Source organism: Nycticebus coucang, chromosome 6 (genome assembly GCF_027406575.1).
Source record: "Nycticebus coucang isolate mNycCou1 chromosome 6, mNycCou1.pri, whole genome shotgun sequence".
Classification (NCBI taxonomy): Eukaryota; Metazoa; Chordata; class Mammalia; order Primates; family Lorisidae; genus Nycticebus; species Nycticebus coucang.
The window spans coordinates 77723052-77742457 of NC_069785.1; the positions used below are offsets into that span (position 1 = coordinate 77723052).

General features: G+C 46.6%; 2 pseudogenes; one reads left to right on the forward strand and one right to left on the reverse strand.

The window, feature by feature from the left end:
• Positions 1-14749: 14749 nt before the first annotated feature.
• On the reverse strand, positions 14750-15107 carry LOC128589116 (cytochrome c oxidase subunit 6B2-like; annotated as a pseudogene).
• A 1953-nt stretch (positions 15108-17060) lies between these two features.
• Positions 17061-17706, forward strand: LOC128589117 (iron-sulfur cluster assembly 1 homolog, mitochondrial-like; annotated as a pseudogene).
• Positions 17707-19406: the final 1700 nt, after the last annotated feature.

Below are 19406 nucleotides of genomic sequence, written 5' to 3' on the forward strand. Positions count from 1 at the left end.
GGAGGAAGGAACCACGCGGGAGGGCGCGGGCGGGCTACGGAGGCGCGTTGAGGACAAATCGTTTGGGCGTTGGGCTGGCCTTGTCTCGGATCCCGAGACCTGCGTCAGCCATGGTAAAACTAGGGTTGAAAGAAGGCGTAGGGCAACCGGTGGAGATTGTTGGTGTTTCAGTCTGGCTAAGGAAGAGACGCCATCGCCTCAAAATGGGAATGATGGCCATAACAACCACAACTTGGGATAAAAATACCTACTTTGCACCCCTCTTCCTCCCGTGTTGGAGGTTAAAATAGAACGAGTGGGAAAATTGACTACATGTAAGGGATTTTATTAGTAATTACTTTTTCTTTCTTCCTTTGTTTTCTTTTCTTTTTTGGAGACAGAGTGCCATTGCGTCATAACTCACAGCAACCTCAAACACCTGGGCTCAAGGGATCCTCTTGCCTCAGCCTCCTGAGTAGCTGGGACTCCAGGCACCCACCACGATGTCCCAGCTACTTTAATTTTTTTAATTTTTGGAGACAGTCTCAAGCTGTCGCCCAGGGTAGAGTTTCGTGGCGTCATAGCTCACAGCAACCTCCAACTCTAGGGTTCAATTGATTGTCTTGCCTCAGTTTTTTTCTTTTCTTTTTTTTTTTTTGTGTAGAGACAGAGTCTCACTTTATCGCCCTTGGTAGAGTGTCGTGGCCTCACGCAGCTCACAGCAACCTCCAGCTCCTGGACTTAGGTGATTCTCTTGCCTCAGCCTCCCCAGTACCTGGGACTACAGGTGCCCGCCACAACACCCGGCTATTTTTTGTTGCAGTTTGGCCGGGGCTGGGTCTGAACCCGCCACCCTCGGCATATGGGGTCAGCGCCCTATTCACTGAGCCACAGGCGCTGCCCAGTCTTCCTCAGTTTTTATATTTTTAGTAGAGATGAGGTCTTTGGGTGGCACCTGTGGCTCAAAGGGTTAGGGCGATGGCCCCATATGCCAGAGGTGGTGGGTTCAAACCTAGCCCCGGCCAAAAACTACAAAAAAAAAAAAAAAAGAAAGAAAAGTAGAGATGAGGTATCGCTCTGGCTCAGGCTGGTCTCCCACTTCCAGGATTACAGGCGTGAGCCACCGTGCCTAGCCCGATAACTATTCCGTTTGTTTGTTTTTAGAGACAGGGGTCTCGCTCTGGCTCAGGCTGGTCTTGAACCTCTGAGGGCAGGGCAATCCACCCACCTTGGCCTCCGAGAGTGCTAGGATTACAGGTGTGAGCCACCACACCCGGCCCAGTAACTATTCTTATATCACAAACACAAAGCATTAAAATATGAGGCCAATGGGCGGCGCCTATGGCTCAGTCAGTAGGGCACCGGCCCCATATGCTGAGGGTGGCTGGTTCAAACCCGGCCCCTGCTGAACTGCAACCAAAAAATAGCTGGGCGTTGTGGCGGGTGCCTGTAGTCCCAGCTACTCAGGAGGCTGAGGCAAGAGAATTGCTTAAGCCCAGGAGTTGGAGGTTGCTGTGAGCTGTGTGATGCCATGGCACTCTACCGAGGGCCATAAAGTGAGACTCTGTCTCTACAAAAAAAAAAAAAATATGAGGCCAACTACTTTGTTTCACAGATAAAGAAAGAAGGTCAGCAATTAGGTGGTTTTCTGGCAATCAAGGCTCTTTTCACCACATCTCCAGTTATGAGGATGCTCACCTGGGTATAATTCTAGCCAGTCCCCAGCTATAGGAGGGCTCTGAAATTGGTTTGATCAAGTTCCAAGATTTAAATCTAATCTCAGTAGCTACAACCTGACTATAAGTCCTTGGGCAGTGGGGACACCTCTCACAGGCTTCAATTATCAGGATGCTGCTCAGTTAAGGATACACTCTCTTTGTCTTAGTATTGCCCATTCTCTACCTCTGGACTCACAAGGAAAGAACAAAGGGACTTGGAGACCCGTCTTCCTCACTGTAGTCGCTCTCTCCTGGGCCTCAACTTCTGCCCTACTCTTTTTCTTCCCTAGTAGTGTATCTTTAGTGGGCATGAACCTGGCTGGAAAAAGGATTTAAAAAGCATTTGTTTTCAGGCAGCACCTGTGGCTCAAGGAGTAGGGTGCCAGTCCCATATGCCGGAGGTGGCGGGTTCAAACCCAGCCCCAGCCAAAAACCACAAAAAAAAAAAAAAAAAACCATTTGTTTTCAAAGCACCTGTCCTCATCTACAACCAATCTTGTGTTGGGACTCAGAAAATAATATCACAGCGAGCCAGGTGGCTCACACCTGTAATTCTAGCACATTGGGAAACTGAGGCAGGTAGATTGCTTGAGCTCAGGAGTTGGCGACCAGCCTGACCAAGAGTGAGACCCATTTCTACTAAAAATAGAAAAGTTGTGGGGGGGGGGTAGGTTCCTGTAGTCCCAGCTACTTGGGAGGCTGAGAGAAGAGGATAGCTTGAGCCCAAGAGTTTGAGGTTATGGCACTCTACCCAGGGCAACACAGTGAGACTCTGTCTAAAATTAAAAAAAAAAAAAGAATACCCCAAGTGAAGGCCTCAGAAGCCAAGTTTCTCTTTGACCTGCTGTCCTCCTGTCTCTTGCCCCTTATCCTGATCCAGCAAGGCATAAAAACTAGAATTCCTCTTCCTTCCCCAAGGCATGTCATAGAAAGTAGGAACCCCTTTCCCCCAAAGCCAGCCATAAAGCCTAAAAATAGCACTCTGACTTTGCCCCCCGTCTCTCTGTGTAACAGCTGGCCATGAAGAAATTAAGGCAGTCATTCTATGGCCAAGTGGGGTGGCTCACGCCTGTTACTTTAGCACTTTGGGAGGCCACAGGTGGGTGAATTGCCTGAGTTCAGGAGTTGAGACCAGCTGGAGCAGGCGTCCTCAAACTTTTTTTTTTGTAGAGACAGAGTCTCACTTTATGGCCCTCAGTAGAGTACCATGGCATCACACAGCTCACAGCAACCTCCAACTCCTGGGCTTAAGCAATTCTCTTGCCTCAGCCTCCCGAGTAGCTGGGACCACAACGCCCAGCTATTTTTTGGTTGCAGTTCAGCAGGGGCCGGGTTTGAATCCGCCACCCTCGGTATATGGGGCCCGCGCCTTACCAACTGAGCCACAGGCGCCGCCCCGTCCTCAAACTTTTTAAACAGGGGGCCAATTCACTGTCCCTCAGACCGTTGGAGGGCCAGACTATAGTTAAAAAAAATATGAACAAATTCCTATGCACACTGCACATATCTTATTTTGAAGTAAAAAAACAAAACGGGAACAAATACAATCACACCACCTCATGTGGCCTGCGGGCCACAGTTTGAGGACCCCTGAGCTGGAGAAAAGAGATCCTGTTTCTACTAAAAATAGAAAAAAATGTGACGCCACAGCACTCTACAGAGAGCAAAAAAGTAAACTCTGTTTCTACAAAAAAGAAAAAAACTACCTGGGAGATATGTGGCAAGTGCCAAAGTCCCAGGTACTCGGGAGGCTAAGACAAGAAGATGGCTTGAGCCCAAGAGTTTGAGGTTGCTGTGAGCTATGATGCCAGGGCACTCTACCTCAGGGCAACTGAGTGAGACTCTGTCTCCAAAAACAAAAAAGGCTTATAGCTCAAGCGGCTAAGGCAGCAGCCACATACACCAGAGCTGGTGAGTTCGAATCCAACCCGGGCCTGCCAAACAATAATGACAACTACAACCAAAAAAAAAAAGAAAAAAATAGCCAGGCATTGTGACGGGCACCTATACTCAGCGACTAGGGAGGTTGCGGGCAAGAGAATCACTTAAGCCCAGGAGTTGGAGGTGGCTGTGAGCTATGATGCCACCGCACTCTACCGAGGGCGACAGCTTGAAGCTCTGTCTCAAAAAAAAAAAAAAAAAAAGACAGTCATTCCAGAGGAGTCCTACCTCATATACCTGGGAGGAAGAAATGCTAGGCCAAGAAGAGTCTGAACACACAGGCTTTGCTAGGTATCCTCTGCTCAGTCTATTTCCATCAACTCAGGAAATTTTTGTCCAATATCATTTCTATTCAGCTACCCTCAAACTCTTGGATTCAATAAAGAGCCAAGGGCTAGACCCTGTCTCTATGAAAAACAGAAAAACTGAGGCAGGAGGGTAACTTGAACCTAGGAGTTGGAAGTTGCTGTGAGCTATCATGAGGCCATAGCACTCTACCCAGGGTAACAGAGTGCGACTCTGTCTCAAAAAAAAAAGTTATATAAGAAAGCATTTCTTGGGCAGCGCCTGTGGCTCAACGGAGTAGGGCACCGGTCCCATATGCTGGAGGTGGCGGGTTCAAACCCAGGCCTGGCCAAAAACTGCAAAAAAAAAAAAAAAAGAAAGAAAGAAAGCATTTCTTGGGGTGGCACCTGTGGCTCAAGGAGTGGGGCACCAGCCCATGTACCGGAGGTGGTGGGTTCAGACCCGGCCCCGGCCAAAAACTGCAAAAAAAAAAGCATTTCTTGCGCAGGTTGCTGAAGGTGTGGGTATTCTACTGCACTTTCCCATATTTCCATATTTCAACTGGATCTTTCTTAGCATCAAACAATGAATTTAAAATGTCTTCTACTGAGAACTCAATGTTATCTGTATTTTTTTTCTGACAGTCTCACTTTGTTGCCCATACTAGAGTGCCATGGCATCAGCCTAGCTCAGAGCAATCTCAAACTCTTGAGTCCAGGCCTCCAGAGTAGTTGGAACTACAGGCATCTGCCACAAAGCACAGCTAGTTTTTTTATTTTTTGCAGTTTTTGGCCAGGGCTGGGTTTGAACTCACCACCTCCAGCATATGGGGCCAGTGCCCTACTCTGTTGAGCCATAGGCGCCGCCCAGCACAGCTAGTTTTTTTGTTTGTTTATTTTCTGTTTTTCGTAGAGACAGGGTCTCACTCTTGTTCAGGCTGGTCTCAAACTCCTGAGCTCAAGGAATCCTCCTGCCTCAGTCTCTCAGAGTGCTAGAATTACAGGCATGAGCCATCTCAGCCAGCCTTCTGTAATTCTTTAGGTGCCTTGATGATATCAACTAGGTGAACCTGAAATGCTAATTTGAGCATGACGTCATGATTCTCAAAGCCAGTGAATCTTTAATTTTATTCTCCAATTAATAGGTCTATAACAGCTGCATATTCCTCAAGTGATTCACATATATCATCCTGCTCATCAATGACCTCTGCTAACTGGGGAAACTGTTCATTAGAAATTTCCTGCTCAGAGCCTGTGGCTCAAGAGGCTAAGGCTCCAGCCACATACACCTGTGCTGGCAGGTTCGAATCCAGCCTGGGCCCACTAAACAACAATGACGGCTACAACCAAAAAATGGCCGGGTGTTGTGGCAGGCACCTGTAGTCCCAGCTACTGGGAGGCAGAGGCAGGAGAATTGCTTAAGCCCAGGAGTTGGAGGTTGCTGTGAGCTGTGATGCCACAGCACTCTACCCAGGGTGACAGCTTGAGACTGTCTCAAAAAAAAAAAAAAACAGAAATTTCCTACCGAGGCTCAGCCACCATAGCACAGTGGTTACGGTGTTGGACACGTACACCAAGGCTGGTGGGTTTGAACCTGGCCCTGGACAGTGAAACAACAATGACAACTGCAACAAAAAAATAGCCAGCTTTGTGTTGGGCACCTGTAGTCCCAGCTACTTGGGAGGCTGAGGCGAGAGAATCGCTTAAGTCCGGGAGTTGGAGGTTGATGTGAGCTGTGACACCACAGCCTTCTAGAACTGAGGGTGACATAGTGAGACTCTGTCTCAAAAATACTAAAAAAAAGAAAGAAAGAAAAAGAAATTTCGTACTGAATGGCATGGCACCCGTAGCGCAAGTGGTTAGGGTGCCAGCCACATACACTGGGGGCTGGTGGGTTCACACTCAGCCCAGGTCTGCTAAACAACAATGACAACTACACCAAAAAAGAAAATAGCCGGGTATTGTGGTACGTGCCTGTAGTCCCAGCTACTCTGGAGGCTAAGGAAAGAGAATCGCTTGAGCCCAAGAGTTTGAGGTTGCTCGTGCCTATTAATGCTAGCACTCTGGGAGGCCGATGTGAGGGGATTGCTTAAGCTCACGAGTATGAGACCAGCCTGAGCAAAAAAGCAAGACCCCTGTCTCTACTGAAAAAAAAAAAAAATAGAAAAACTAAGGCAAGAGGATTGCTTAAACCTGAGTTGGAAGTTGCTGTGAACTATGATGCCACAGCACTCTACCCTTTGTCTTTTTTTTTTTTTTTTTGTAGAGACAGAGTCTCACTTTACTGCCTTTGGTAGAGTGCCATGATGTCACAGGACTCACAGCAACCTCTAGCTCTTGGGCTTCCGCGATTCTCCTGCCTCAGCCTCCCGAGTAGCTGGGACTACAGGCGCCCGCCACAACGCCCGGCTATTTTTTGGTTGCAGTTCAGCCGGGGCTGGGTTTGAACCCACCACCCTCGGTATATGGGGCCAGTGCCCTACTCACTGAGCCACAGGCGCCACCCTACCCTCTGTCTTAACATAAATAAATAAATAGGCTTGGCACCTGTAGTTCAAGTGGTTAAGGTAACAGCCACATACACCTGAGCTGGAGGTTCGAATCCAGCCTGGGCCCGCCAAACAACAATGATGGCTGCAACCAAAAAATAGCTGGGCGTTGTGGCAGGCACCTGTAGTCCCAGCTACTTGGAAGGCTGAGGCAGGAGAATCGCTTGAGCCCAGGAGTTGGAGGTTGCTATGAACTGTGATGCCACAGCACTCTACCCAGGGCGACAGCTTGAGGCTCTGTCTCAAATAATAATAATACTAAAATAAATAAATAAATAAATAAAAGCTGTCACCTAAGGCCAAGGCAGGGTTTATTTAAAAATAAATAAATAAATAAATAAATACATAAAAGAAATTTCCTACTGAAGACGTAATTTGAAAAAAGATAAGCTTTATTTGAAATGCTTGGATTTTTTTTTTTTGCCACGTGTCATAAATAGACTTAGTTTTACCTTGCAAAGAAATAGTCAAGTCATTTTGATTTGACTTAAGAACACACAGAAACACTGAACTCCTATGGAAATCTTTCAATAATTCACATTGCTCATTCAGTTCATAAAATTTTCCACCTGTTTTTACAGAGATAACAGTTTGACTAACAGCTGTCCTGTGATAACATTCTAGAATGATAAGGCAAATCCATACTGAATCCATCATTCATCTTTAGTGTGTCAGGAAACAGACGATTACATTTGCATGAATATAGTTAATAACATTTATAACTTCTGCAAAGTGTCACTTAAAAGAGTAGCTTTAGCATAGAGATTTTGCTGATGGAAGATACAATGAAAAGAAATGAGGGCATCTGGTTGGCTCCTGCCTGTAATCCTAGCACTTTGAGAGGCTGAGGCAGTTGGATTGCCTGAGCTCAGGAGTTCAAGACCAGCCTGAACAAGAGTAAGACCCCGTCTCTAAAAAAATAGCCGGGCATCGTGGCAGGCGCCTGTAGTCCCATGTACTTGGGAGGCTGAGGCAAGAGGATTACTTGAGTCCAGGAGTTTTAGGATGCTATGAGCTATCACACCGTGTCACTCTACCAAGGTTGACAAAGTGAGACTCTGTATCAAAAAAAGAGAAAAAAGAAATGAGAGCATCTTGGGCGGCGCCTGTGGCTCAGAAGGTAGGGCACCGGCCCCATGTGCCGAGGGTGGCGGGTTCAGGCCCGGCCCCGCCAAACTGCAACCAAAAAATGGCCGGGCATTGTGGTGGGTGCCTGTAGTCCCAGCTGCTCGGGGGGCTGAGGCAGGAGAATCGCTTGGGCCCAGGAGTTGGAGGTTGCTGTGAGCTGTGTGAGGCCACGGCACTCTACCGAGGGCCATAAAGTGAGACTCTGTCTCTACAAAAAAAAAAAAAAAGAAATGAGAGCATCTGGATCTAATACTTTTTTTTTTTTAATCTGCATTAAACCCTTCATGTTTTCCTGTCATGGAAGGTGCACAGTCTGAATATACATTCACTATATTTACCAAATTCAGTCCAACATGACGTTTATCTTGAAAGCTGTTGAAGATTTCTATTCCCATGTCCTGTTCTCAAGAATGCCCAAAGTGAGTAACTCCTCATAGCAAAGAAAATCTTCTGTTATGACCAAAAGGAGGTATAAAACTGAGTCAGGATCAGCTGATTCATCCAAAATGATTGAATAATATATAGTTTCTTTCCGAAGTATTGCATGAAGCTGTTCTGTTAAGTTGAAGGCTAATTCATACTGCTGATCATTTATGGCTGTCCTTGAAAGAGGCAGTTGTTTGTATTTGGAAACATTATCATATCTAAGCATCCTACCACTTTGACAAGGCATTCTTTCACAATTTCTCTATCACTGACTGGCTTCCCTTTCTCCCTGAGGATATAAGCTATTTTGTAAGTTGCTGCAGTAGCATTATTTGCAGGTCTTATCTCTGCCTGAAAGAATTGTTTTTGCTTTTTGCTTTTCATCTTTTAATTTCTCTGCTACTACCTTTTGCATCTCTCACTGTAGTTTGAAATGTTTGTAATCCTTATGAGTGTTATAGTGCTGATGTGCACTGCATTTCTTTAATTTTTTTTGTTTTGAGACAGAGTTTCATTTTGGGTTATTATTATTATTTTTTGATTTTTTGTTGTTGAGACAGTCTCACTGTGTTGCCCTCGGTAGAGTGCTGTGGCGTCACAGCTCACAGCAACCTCAAACTCTCAGGCTTACGTGATTCTCTTGCCTCAGCCTCCCAAGTATCTGGGACTACAGGCGCCCACCACAACACCCGGCTATTTTTTTGCTGTAATTGTCATTATTGTTTGGCAGGCCTGGGCTGGGTTCAAACCTGCCAACTCCAATGTATGTGGCTGGTGCCCTAGCGGCTGAGCTACAGGCAACAAGCCCAGAGTCTCACTTTGTCATTCTCCTAGACTTCCATGGCATCATAACTCACAGCAACCTCAACTCATGGGCTCAAGTGATTCTCTTGCCTCAGCCTCCCAAATAGCTGGGACTTGTGGCAGGCGCCTGCCACAATGCCCTGCTACTTTTAGAGACAGGGGGGTCTCACTCTTGCTCAGGCTGGTCTAGAACCTGTGAGCTCAGGGCAATCCACCCTCCTCAACCTCCCAGAGTGCTGGGATTACAGGCATGAGCCAACTTGCCCTGGCCATTTCTTTAATGCTGATACTGCAGTATCACAAAGCAAGCAAATCATCTTTAACAGGAACAAGATAAGATTATAATTCCCAATCTTTTGTCTCACTATGTTGCCCTTGGTAGAGTGCCATGGCATCACACCTCACAGCAACCTCAAACTCCCGGGCGTAAGCCATTCTCTTGCCTCAGCCTCCCAAGTAACTGGGACTATAGGTGCCCACCACAATGCCCGGTTATTTTTTGTTGCAGTTGTCATTGTTTGCAGGCCTGGGCTGGCTTCGAACTCTCCAACCTGAGTGTATGGGGCTGGTGCCATAACCACTGTGCTACAGGCGCTGAGCCTATAATTCCCAATCTTTACTTAAAAATCTGTTTTCTTCCTTCAGCATTTTTTTGGTCTTCTTCTTCTTCTTTTTTTGAGACAGACCCTTAAGCTGTCACCCTGGGTAGAGTGCCATGGCATCACAGCTCACAGCAACCTCCAACTCCTGGGCTCAAGCAGTTCTCCTGCCTCCACCTCTCAAGTAGCTGGGCTTACAGGTGCCTGCCACAATGCCTGGCTATTTTTTGGTTGCAGCCATCATTGTTATTTGGTGGGCCCGGCCTGATTCGAACCTGCCAGCTCAGGTGTATGTGGCTGGCACCTTAGCTACTTGAGCCACAGGCACCAAGCCTTTCTTGGTCTTCTTCAACATGATTGGCTCTGAAGCAGACAGAATAAAAAATACTCTCGAGGGCAGCGCCTGTGCCTCAGTGAGTAGGTTGCTGGCCCCATATACTGAGGGTGGCGGGTTTGAACCCAGCCCTAGCCAAACTGTAACAAAAAATAGCCAGACATTGTGGTGGGCGCCTGTAGTCCTAGCTACTCGGGAGGCTGAGGCAAGAGAGTAGCCTAAGCCCAAGAGCTAGAGGTTACTGTGAGCTGTGACACCACAGCACTCTACCGAAGGCAACAGAGTGAGACTGCTTCAAAAAAAAAGCACTGTTGAGCTGTACAACTATTGACAAATTCCACTTCAAACAGAAACCCAGTGCACCATTGTTGAAAGCTGGTAACAGGCTGGCATACTCTTCCCCCATAAACTCTCAAACCAGCTTATGTGGTAGGGTAGTAGTGGCAGCAGTCAGATGGAGAAATTTAGAACTAAATGAGTGTAACAGTGATCAATTTAGCTCTATGGTTTACTAATGTTATACTTGTGCTGGTCAATCTGTGAAGATTGTTTTTTGAAACTTATTATTTGGTATTTTAAATATGTTCATTTTAAAAATAATAAAAATATAGAAGGCGAACAAAAATGTTTGAAATTTTATTTTCAAACTTAATGAAAATAAAGGGAATTACTCTGTAAAATTTGGATTCAGTCTAAAGACATAGAATGTTCCCTACCCCTGGCCTAAAGGCTGCCCTCATGTCCTTACCACATCCCTTCCCTCAAGGCCCTCACACAATACTGCAGCTTATTTCTTGAAGGCAGCAGGAGAATCTCTCTGACACGTCATCCTCTTTTTTTTTTTTTTTTTGTAGAGACAGAGTCTCACTTTACTGCCCTCGGTAGAGTGCCGTGGTGTCACACGGCTCACAGCAACCTCCAGCTCTTGGGCTTACGTGATTCTCTTGCCTCAGCCTCCCAAGCAGCTGGGACTACAGGCGCCTGCCACAACGCCCGGCTATTTTTTTGGTTGCAGCTTGGCCGGGGCTGGGTTTGAACCCGCCACCCTCGGTATATGGGGCCGGCGCCCTACTCACTGAGCCACAGGCGCCGCCCACGTCATCCTCTTTTAAGGACATTACCTGATTAGGTCGGGCCCATCCAGGGTAGCATTTTTGGTTAACTCAAGATAAACTGATTAGTAACCTAGACTTGTGACTCCAATGTCTCAATAAATTCACAGATTCTGCCCCCTAGTCAAGAGGAGCTATTAAGCTGGGAGTGATGGCTCACACCTGTAATTGTAGCATTGTGGGAAGTTGAGGTGGGTGGATCACCTGAGCTGAGGAGTTCTAGAACAACTGGAGCCAGAGTGAGACCCCTGTGTCTTAAAAAAAAAAAAAAAAAAAAAAAAACAAAGCTGGGGTGTTGTGGCAGGTGCCTGTGGTCCCATGTACTTGGGAGGCTGAGGCAAGAAGACTGCTCGAGGCTCAGCGCCTGTAGCTCAGCAGCTAGGGTGTCTGCCACATACACCAGAGCTGGCTGGCTTGAACCCAGCCTGGGCCTGCCAAACAAAAATGACCAGAGCTGGCTGGCTTGAACCCAGCCTGGGCCTGCCAAACAAAAATGACAAATGACAACCACAACCAAAAAATAGTCGGGCACCTATAGTCCCAGATACTTGGGATGCTGCAGCAAGAGAATCACTTAACCCCAAGAGTTTGAGGTTGCTGTGAGCTGTGACGCCATGGGACTCTACCGAGGGCGACATACTAAGACTCTGTCTCAAAAAAAAAAAAATAATAAGAATGTACACAGCTATGATTTAACAATTTAAAAAAAGTGAAAAAAAATGAAGAGAAAAATAAGAGGGACTTTACCTAACCCCAAAAAAAAAAAAAAAAGAAAGAAAGAAAGAAAAGAAAAAGAAGATTGCTTGAGCCCAAGAGTTTAAGGTTTCTATAAGCTATAATACCATGACACTCTACCCGGGGCAACAAAGTGAGACTACGTCTCAATTAAAAAAAAAAGGATCACATAATAAAAGGGCTTGTATACCTGGGGGCATGAATCCTGAAGGCCATCCTTGAATTCAGCCTACCCTGTCAATAAAGTGGGGAGGGGAGCCTGCTTGTTAAATTAGCCCTAAGAGGTGTTCCCAGATCCCAGCCAGTTTCACCCCTTCTTCCTTGATGGGCTCAGACCACACATAATCTCACCTGAGGCCATCAGGGTCTTTGGTTTCTTCCTACTATCTCCTGCCCTGAAATCCTTCACTGTCCCTCTGTAGAAGCAACAGCTGGACTTCTAATGTCTGGGAATGTCATCATTACCAGTCCACCAGGCTATCAGCTTTCTGCTGCAGACCAGAACCTTCATCCTGGAAGAGTTGTGATGGGAGCTGTGAAATGCAAATCAAAACTACCCTCAGATATCACTAAACTCCAGAGAAAATAGTCCACATCACACAATCTTAAAGCTGTAAATGTTTGGCTCAGTTGCAGAGAGAAGAGAACACTTTTACACTGTTGGTGAAATTGCAAACATTGCAACCTCATTGGAAAGAGGTATGGAGAGTCCTCAAAGAACTAAAAGTAGACCTTCTTTCATGGGCTTGGTGCCTGTAGCTCAGCAGCTAGGGCACTGGCCACATACACTGGGCTGGTGGGTTTGAACCTGGCCCGGCCAAAGGACAATGACAACTACAGCAACAACAAAAAAAATAGCCGGGTGTTGTGGTGGGTGCCTGTAGTCCCAGCTACTTAGGAGGCTGAGGCAAGAGGTTGCTGTAAGCTGTGACACCACACTCTACCAAGGGCAACATAGTGAGACTCTGTCTCAAAAAAAAGAAAAAAGTGGAGACAGTAAAATAAGACACCTGAGAGAGAATGACACCTTACTGCTCTTGAACTATAGCTCTGTCATATGTCCTGGAGGAAGTTATTTCAATTCCCTGAACCACAGTTTTCTCATTAAAAAATTAGGAATAATGGGCTGGTGGGGTGGCTCACACTTGTGATCCTAGGAGTCTGGAAGGCCTATGCGGGTGGATTGCTTAAACTCAGGAGTTCAGGACCAGCCCAAGCAAGACAGAAACCCTGTCTCTACTAAAAATGGAAAAATTAGCCAGGTGTTGGTGGCAGGCACCTGTAGTCCCAGGTACTCAGGGGGCTGAGGCAGGAGGATCACTTGTAGCCAGGAGTTGAAGGTTGCTGTAAGCTGTGATGATGCCACGGCACTCTAACCTGGGCAACAGAGTGAGACTCTGTCTCATTAAAAGGGAATGATGGATGGGGCGGTGCCTGTGGCTCAGTCGGTAAGGCGCCGGCCCCATATACAGAGGGCAGTGGGTTCAAACCCGGCCCCAGCTGTACTGCAACCAAAAAAAATAGCTGGGCGTTGTGGCAGGCGCCTGTAGTCCCAGCTACTCGGGAGGCTGAGGCAAGAGAATCACTTAAGCCCAGGAGTTGGAGGTTGCTGTGAGCTGTGTGATGCCATGGCACTCTACCGAGGGCCATAAAGTGAGACTCTGTCTCTACCAAAAAAAAAAAAGGGAATGATGGCCGAGGACAGTGGCTCATTCTTGTAATCCTAGCACTCTGGGAGGCCAGGACAGGTGGATTGCCCGAGCTTGCAGGTTTCACACTAACCTGAGCAATAGCAAGACCCCGTCTCTAAAAAAGAAATAGCCGGGCGTTGTGGTGGGCACCTGCAGTCCCAGCTATTTGGGAGGCTAAGGCAAGAGATTCTCTTGAGCTCATGAATTTGAGGTTGCTGTGAGCTATGATGCCATGACACTCTACCAATTGCGACAAAGTGAGACTCTGTCTTAAAAAAAAAAAAAAGAATAATGGAACCTCCCTAATTAGTTCATAGGTTGTTGGGAAGATTACCTGAGAAAACCACATAATGCACTATTTCCTGGCTAACTCACAGTAAGAGCTCTATACACACTTACTGTTACTCTCTAGAAAGACTGTTTTCCTGGGGTGGTGCCAGTGGCTCAAGGAGTAGGGCGCCAGTCCCATATGCTGGAGGTGGCGGGCTCAAACCTAGCCCCGGCCAAACACCACAAAAAAAAAAAAAAGATTCTGGTGTCTGGTGAGGGAATTCTCACTGCATCATTCCACGGTGGAAGGCATCATATGACAGAAGGGCAAAGAGAGGGTGAGAGAGAACAAGGGGGCAAACTCACTCCCTTGATAATGAACCCACTGTCTTAATAATGGCATTAATCCATTCATGAGGGTGAAGCCCTCATGATCTAAACACCTCTTAAAGATCTTACCTCTGAATGTCGTCACAATGGCAATTAAAATTCCATGTGAATTTTGGAGGGGACAAACATTCACAACACAGCAGAGGACAAGGTGTGGAGATGGAAGGACAAATACTCCACATGAGTCACCTGGGAATTAGAAGAAAGGAGTGGCAGAAGGTAGGAGCCTGTGGCTGCCATTCAGTAAGAGGAGGAGGGCTCTAAACATACTTTTTCCTAATGTATATATTTATATTTATGTAATTTCACAAATTATTACTCTTGTAATTAAAATATCATTAAAAGGACAATGCCTGTGGCTCAGTGGGTAGGGTGCCGGCCCCATATACCGAGGGTGGTGGGTTTGAACCCAGCCCCAGCCAGGCATTGTGGCAGGCGCCTGTAGTCCCAGCTACTTGGAGCTGAGGACTAAGTCCAAGAGCTGGAGGTTGCTGTGAGCTGTGATGCTATAGCACTCTATCAAGGGTGACAAAGTAAAACTCTTGTCTTTAAAAAAAAAAAAAAGGTATCATTAAAAGACATGCTTTCTTCCCAGCTACTCGGGAGGCTGAGGCAAGAGAATCACTTAAGCCCAGGAGTTGGAGGTTACTGTGAGCTGTGGGTGATGCCACTGCACTCTACCGAGGGCGGCAAAGTGAGACTCTGTCTCTACAAAAAACATGCTTTTTTTTTTTTTTTTTCCCAGCAACGACATAACTTTACTTGCGGCTTAGAGATTGCAGGGTTGAGTGGTCACCGAACTCGGGTCTCGGAGAGGCGTGAAGATGCCGGCCTACAGGGGCGTATCTTCGGAGAGGAAGCCGCGAGCAGTCAGATTTTGCCAGCGAAGGTGCCTTCTTTGATCTGCTCATGCCAGCGCTGCACCCAGCTGATTGGGCACAGCGAGCGGTACACGGAAATAGTACGCGCAGGGCTCCGTGGTCTTCCCGCGGCGGTTCATGGCCTTGACGCAGCGGTGGTAGTCCAGGAAGTTCTGGTAGCAGTTACGGGTCTGGTTCTGGTTGGGGAAGCGAGGGTCGAAGGATGGCGTTGGCCATTTTCCCATGGGGGGCTTCTGGGCATCAGCATCCAACATAAACGGAAGAGGCAGCTCCATACTTAGGTCCGCCGGTCACCGGATCAGTTCTCTTTTTTTTTTTTTTTTTAAGTCAGACAGAATCTCACTTTACCACCCTCGGTAGAGTGCCATGACGTCACAGGACTCACAGCAACCTCCAGCTCCTGGGCTTCCGTGATTCTCCTGCCTCAGCCTCCCGAGCAGCTGGGACCATAGGCAACCACCACAACGCCCGGCCATTGTTTTGTTGCAGTTCGGCCAGGGCTGGGTTTTGAACCCCCCACCCTTGGCACATGGGGCCGGCGCCCCAGTCACTGAGCCCCAGGCGCCACCCAAGACATGCTTTTTTATTGAGAAATATCTTACATACCATAAAACTTATGCTTTTAATGTATAGGTTTATTTGTATCCAAGTTATGGTACCAAGAAAAAAAATGTAGAATTAGGGAGTCTCTCAGAACATACTCCGGGTTTTGGTGGGGGGACTGCCTGATTTGCACAAAAATAACAAATTAAAAAGAAAAATAGGTTGGGCGCGGTGGTTCACAGCTGTAATCCCAGCACTTTGAGAAGCCTAGGCAGGAAATGGAGACCAGCCTGAGCGACGTCATTGGACACCATCTCTACAAAAAATAAGAAAAAATTAGCCTGTGCTTTGCCTTGCCTATAGTCTTACTTACTTGGGAGGCTGAGGTGTGAGGAACAGTTGAGCCTGGGAGTTGAAAGCTGCAATGAGATGTGATTGATCTTACTACTTTGCTCCAGCCTGGGTGACAGGGTGAGACCCTGTATCAAATAAATAAATAAATAAATACATGCATACATACATACATAACCCAGGCACAGTGGCTCACGCTTGTAATCCTAGGACTCTGGGAGGCTGAGGTGGCTGGATTGCTAGAGTTCACGGGTTCAGCAAGAGTAGGAGCCAGGCCCTATCGCGACTAAAAATTAAAAAAAAAAAAAAAAAAACTGAGGCAAGAGGATCCCTTAAGCCCAAGAGTTGGAGGTTGCTGTGACCTATGATGTCGCCATGGCACTCTACCCAGAGCAATAGCTTGAGGCTCGGTCTCAAAAAAAAATATTAATAATAAATAAAATAAATACATACATAAATGGTATAGATACATAAACATATACATAAATAATGGTGTTTAGTAAATTCACGGTATTGTGCAACTATTACCACTATATAGTTCCAGAACATTTTCATCACCCCAAAAAGAAACTCCACACCCAATAGCAGTCACTCATTCTCCCTAATCCTAACAGCTTTAGGCAATCACTGTTCTCCTTTCTGTCTCTATAGATTTGCCTATTCTGAACATTTCACACAAATAGAATCATACCCTAAGTTCTTTTTGCCTCACTTATGTCACTTAATACATGTTCGAGATTCTTCCATGTTCTAACGTGTATTATTAGTTTGTTACGGCTGCCATAACAAAGTACTGGTACCACAGACTTGTCTTAAAGAACAGAAATTAAGGGGACACCCATAGCTCAGTGGTTAGGGCGCCAGCCACGTGCACTTGGGCTAGTGGGTTTGAACCTGGCCCAGGCCTGCTAAACAACAACAAAAAAAAATAGGACGTTGTAGCAGATGCCTGTCGTCCCAGCTACTAGGGAGGCTGAGGCAAGAGAATCACATGAGCCCAAGAATTTGAAGTTGCTATGAGCAATGACATAACAGCACTCTACAGAGGGCAACAAAGTGAGATGCTGTCTCATAAAAAAAAAAAAAAAAAGATTTATACCCTTTTAAAAACTGGAGCTGTCGGGCGGCGCCTGTGGCTCAAGGAGTAGGGCGCTGGTCCCATATGCCGGAGGTGGCGGGTTCAAACCCAGCCCCGGCCAAAAAAAAAAAAAAAACCACAAAAAAATAATAAAAAAAAATAAAAATAAAAACTGGAGCTGTCAATGTGCCAGCCGTGTCCATGGAGAGAGGTTGAGGTCGCTGAGCTCCGGCCAAGGCACCAGGGCGTCGGGGTGGCGACGATGTCGACTTCCTTAGTCCGTGCCACTGTCCGGGATGTGAGCAAGCGGAAGCTGCAGCCCACCCGGGCCGCCCTCACCCTGACACCTTCAGCAGTGAACAAGATAAAACAACTTCTTAAAGACAAGCCTGAACACGTAGGCGTGAAAGTCGGTGTCCAAACCAGAGGGTGTAATGGCCTTTCTTACACTGTAGAATATACAAAAAAAAAAAAAACGGAGATTCTGATGAAGAAGTTGTTCAAGACGGAGTGAGAGTATTCATTGAAAAGAAAGCACAGCTAACATTTCTAGGAACAGAAATGGACTATGTGGAAGACAAATTATCCAGTGAGTTTGTGTTTAATAACCCAAAGGAACTTGTGGCTGTGGGGAAAGCTTTAATATCTGAAACCTCAGGACTCCTTTGGGTATGAGCTCCAGCAACACTCATGGATGCATTGGGGCTTACCAAAGAAATCATGTGATTGTCACCTGCTTAATGTGTGGCTCCCTTGTAAGGACAATAAAGTGATGCATTTTGAAAATGAAGCTAGTGTGTTAGATTCAGGAAGAAGTAATATTTGGATTCTGTGTAGGGGACAAAAGATGAAATGCCATCACTCTCTTTGGATTATTTTTCTTTTGTGGTAAAGAAAGAAGTCCTGGGAGGCTGAGGCAAGAGAATCGCCTAAACTCAGGAGTTGGAGGTTGCTGTGAGCTGTGTCACCACGGCACTCTACCAAGGGTGACAAAGTGAGACTCTTTTTCTACCAAAAAAAAAAAAAAAGAAAGAAAGAAGTCCTACCCTGCACTTAACTTGCTCTTGTACCCTTTCTTTTAGAGTCAGTTTTATTGGATTTGCCTTCCTGGGCACCTGTCAGTCCGTTCATGAAATGGACTGAATGGCTTGTATGTGCATCTCCCCTGCATTTTCCCCAATTAAATTGATGTCTCCTAAAATTCAGAAATAGGAAGTCCTGTCTCCTGGTAGTAACATGGTGGTCCATTATTTTTTCACCCAATTTTGGCATAGCCTGTTTACATTTTTATCCAAAATTTCATTGTTGGATGTAAATTCGCATGCCCTTTAACAGTACTGACAGGATTTTCTTGAACTATAGTGATGGTAGCAAATACTTGAACCACTTGTTTCTAAATCCATTGTATTTGTCACCCTAAATGTCCACACAAAATGAGATCTCAGGCTGATTTTGATTGTTTTAGTTGAAAAGTCTCTTTTAAAAGCCATTTAACCCACCCCACTCAGTTCTGTACGTGAGGAGGCCAGTGGTCTTTCGTCCACCCTGGGGGATGAGTGAGAACTCCACCACTTTCCCCCGTCCTCTCTGAGGCAGTTTGTTAAGGTAAATGGTGATCTGGCTTTTTTTCTAGTCAACATACTGATAGAATTTCTTTTTAATTTGATGAAGATCATATTAGTTTTATTTTGAGTGAGAAGAATCTTTTTTTTTTTTTGTAGAGACAGAGTCTCACTTTATGGCCCTCGGTAGAGTGCCATGGCATCACACAGCTCACAGCAACCTCCAGCTCCTGGGCTTAAGCGATTCTTTTGCCTCAGCCTCCTGAGTAGCTGGGACTACAGGCGCCCGCCGCAACGCCCAGCTAATTTTTGGTTTGCAGTTCAGCCGGGGCCGGGTTTGAATCCGCCACCCGCCACCCTCGGTATATGGGGCCGGCGCCTTACCGACTGAGCCACAGGCGCCGCCCCTTTTTTTTTTTTTTTTTTTTTTGTAGAGACAGAGTCTCACTTTATGGCCTTGGTAGAGTGCCATGGCCTCACACAGCTCACAGCAACCTCCAACGCCTGGGCTTAAGCGATTCTCTTGCCTCAGCCTCCCGAGTAGCTGGGACTACAGGCGCCCGCCACAACGCCCAGCTATTTTTGGTTGCAGTTCAGCCAGGGCCGGGTTTGAACCCGCCACCCTCGGTATATGGGGACAGCGCCTTACCGACTGAGCCATAGGTGCCGCCCGAGTGAGAAGAATCTTATTTTAAAACTCTTTTGGGCCGTGCCTGTGGCTCAGGGAGTAGGGCGCCAGCCCCATGTGCCGAGGGTGGCAGGTTCAAACCCAGCCCCGGCCAAACTGCAACAAAAAAATAGCCGGGTGTTGTGGAGGGCGCCTGTGGTCCCAGCTGCTCGGGAGGCTGAGGCAAGAGAATCGCGTAAGCCCAAGAGTTAGAGGTTGCTGTGAGCCGTGTGACGCCACGGCACTCTACCCAAGGGCGGTACAGTGAGACTCTGTCTCTACAAAAAAAAAAAAAAAAAACAACTCTTTTATGTGAATTACCATCTTGTTTCTTTAAACTTTGAAACTGGGTTATACTACCAGG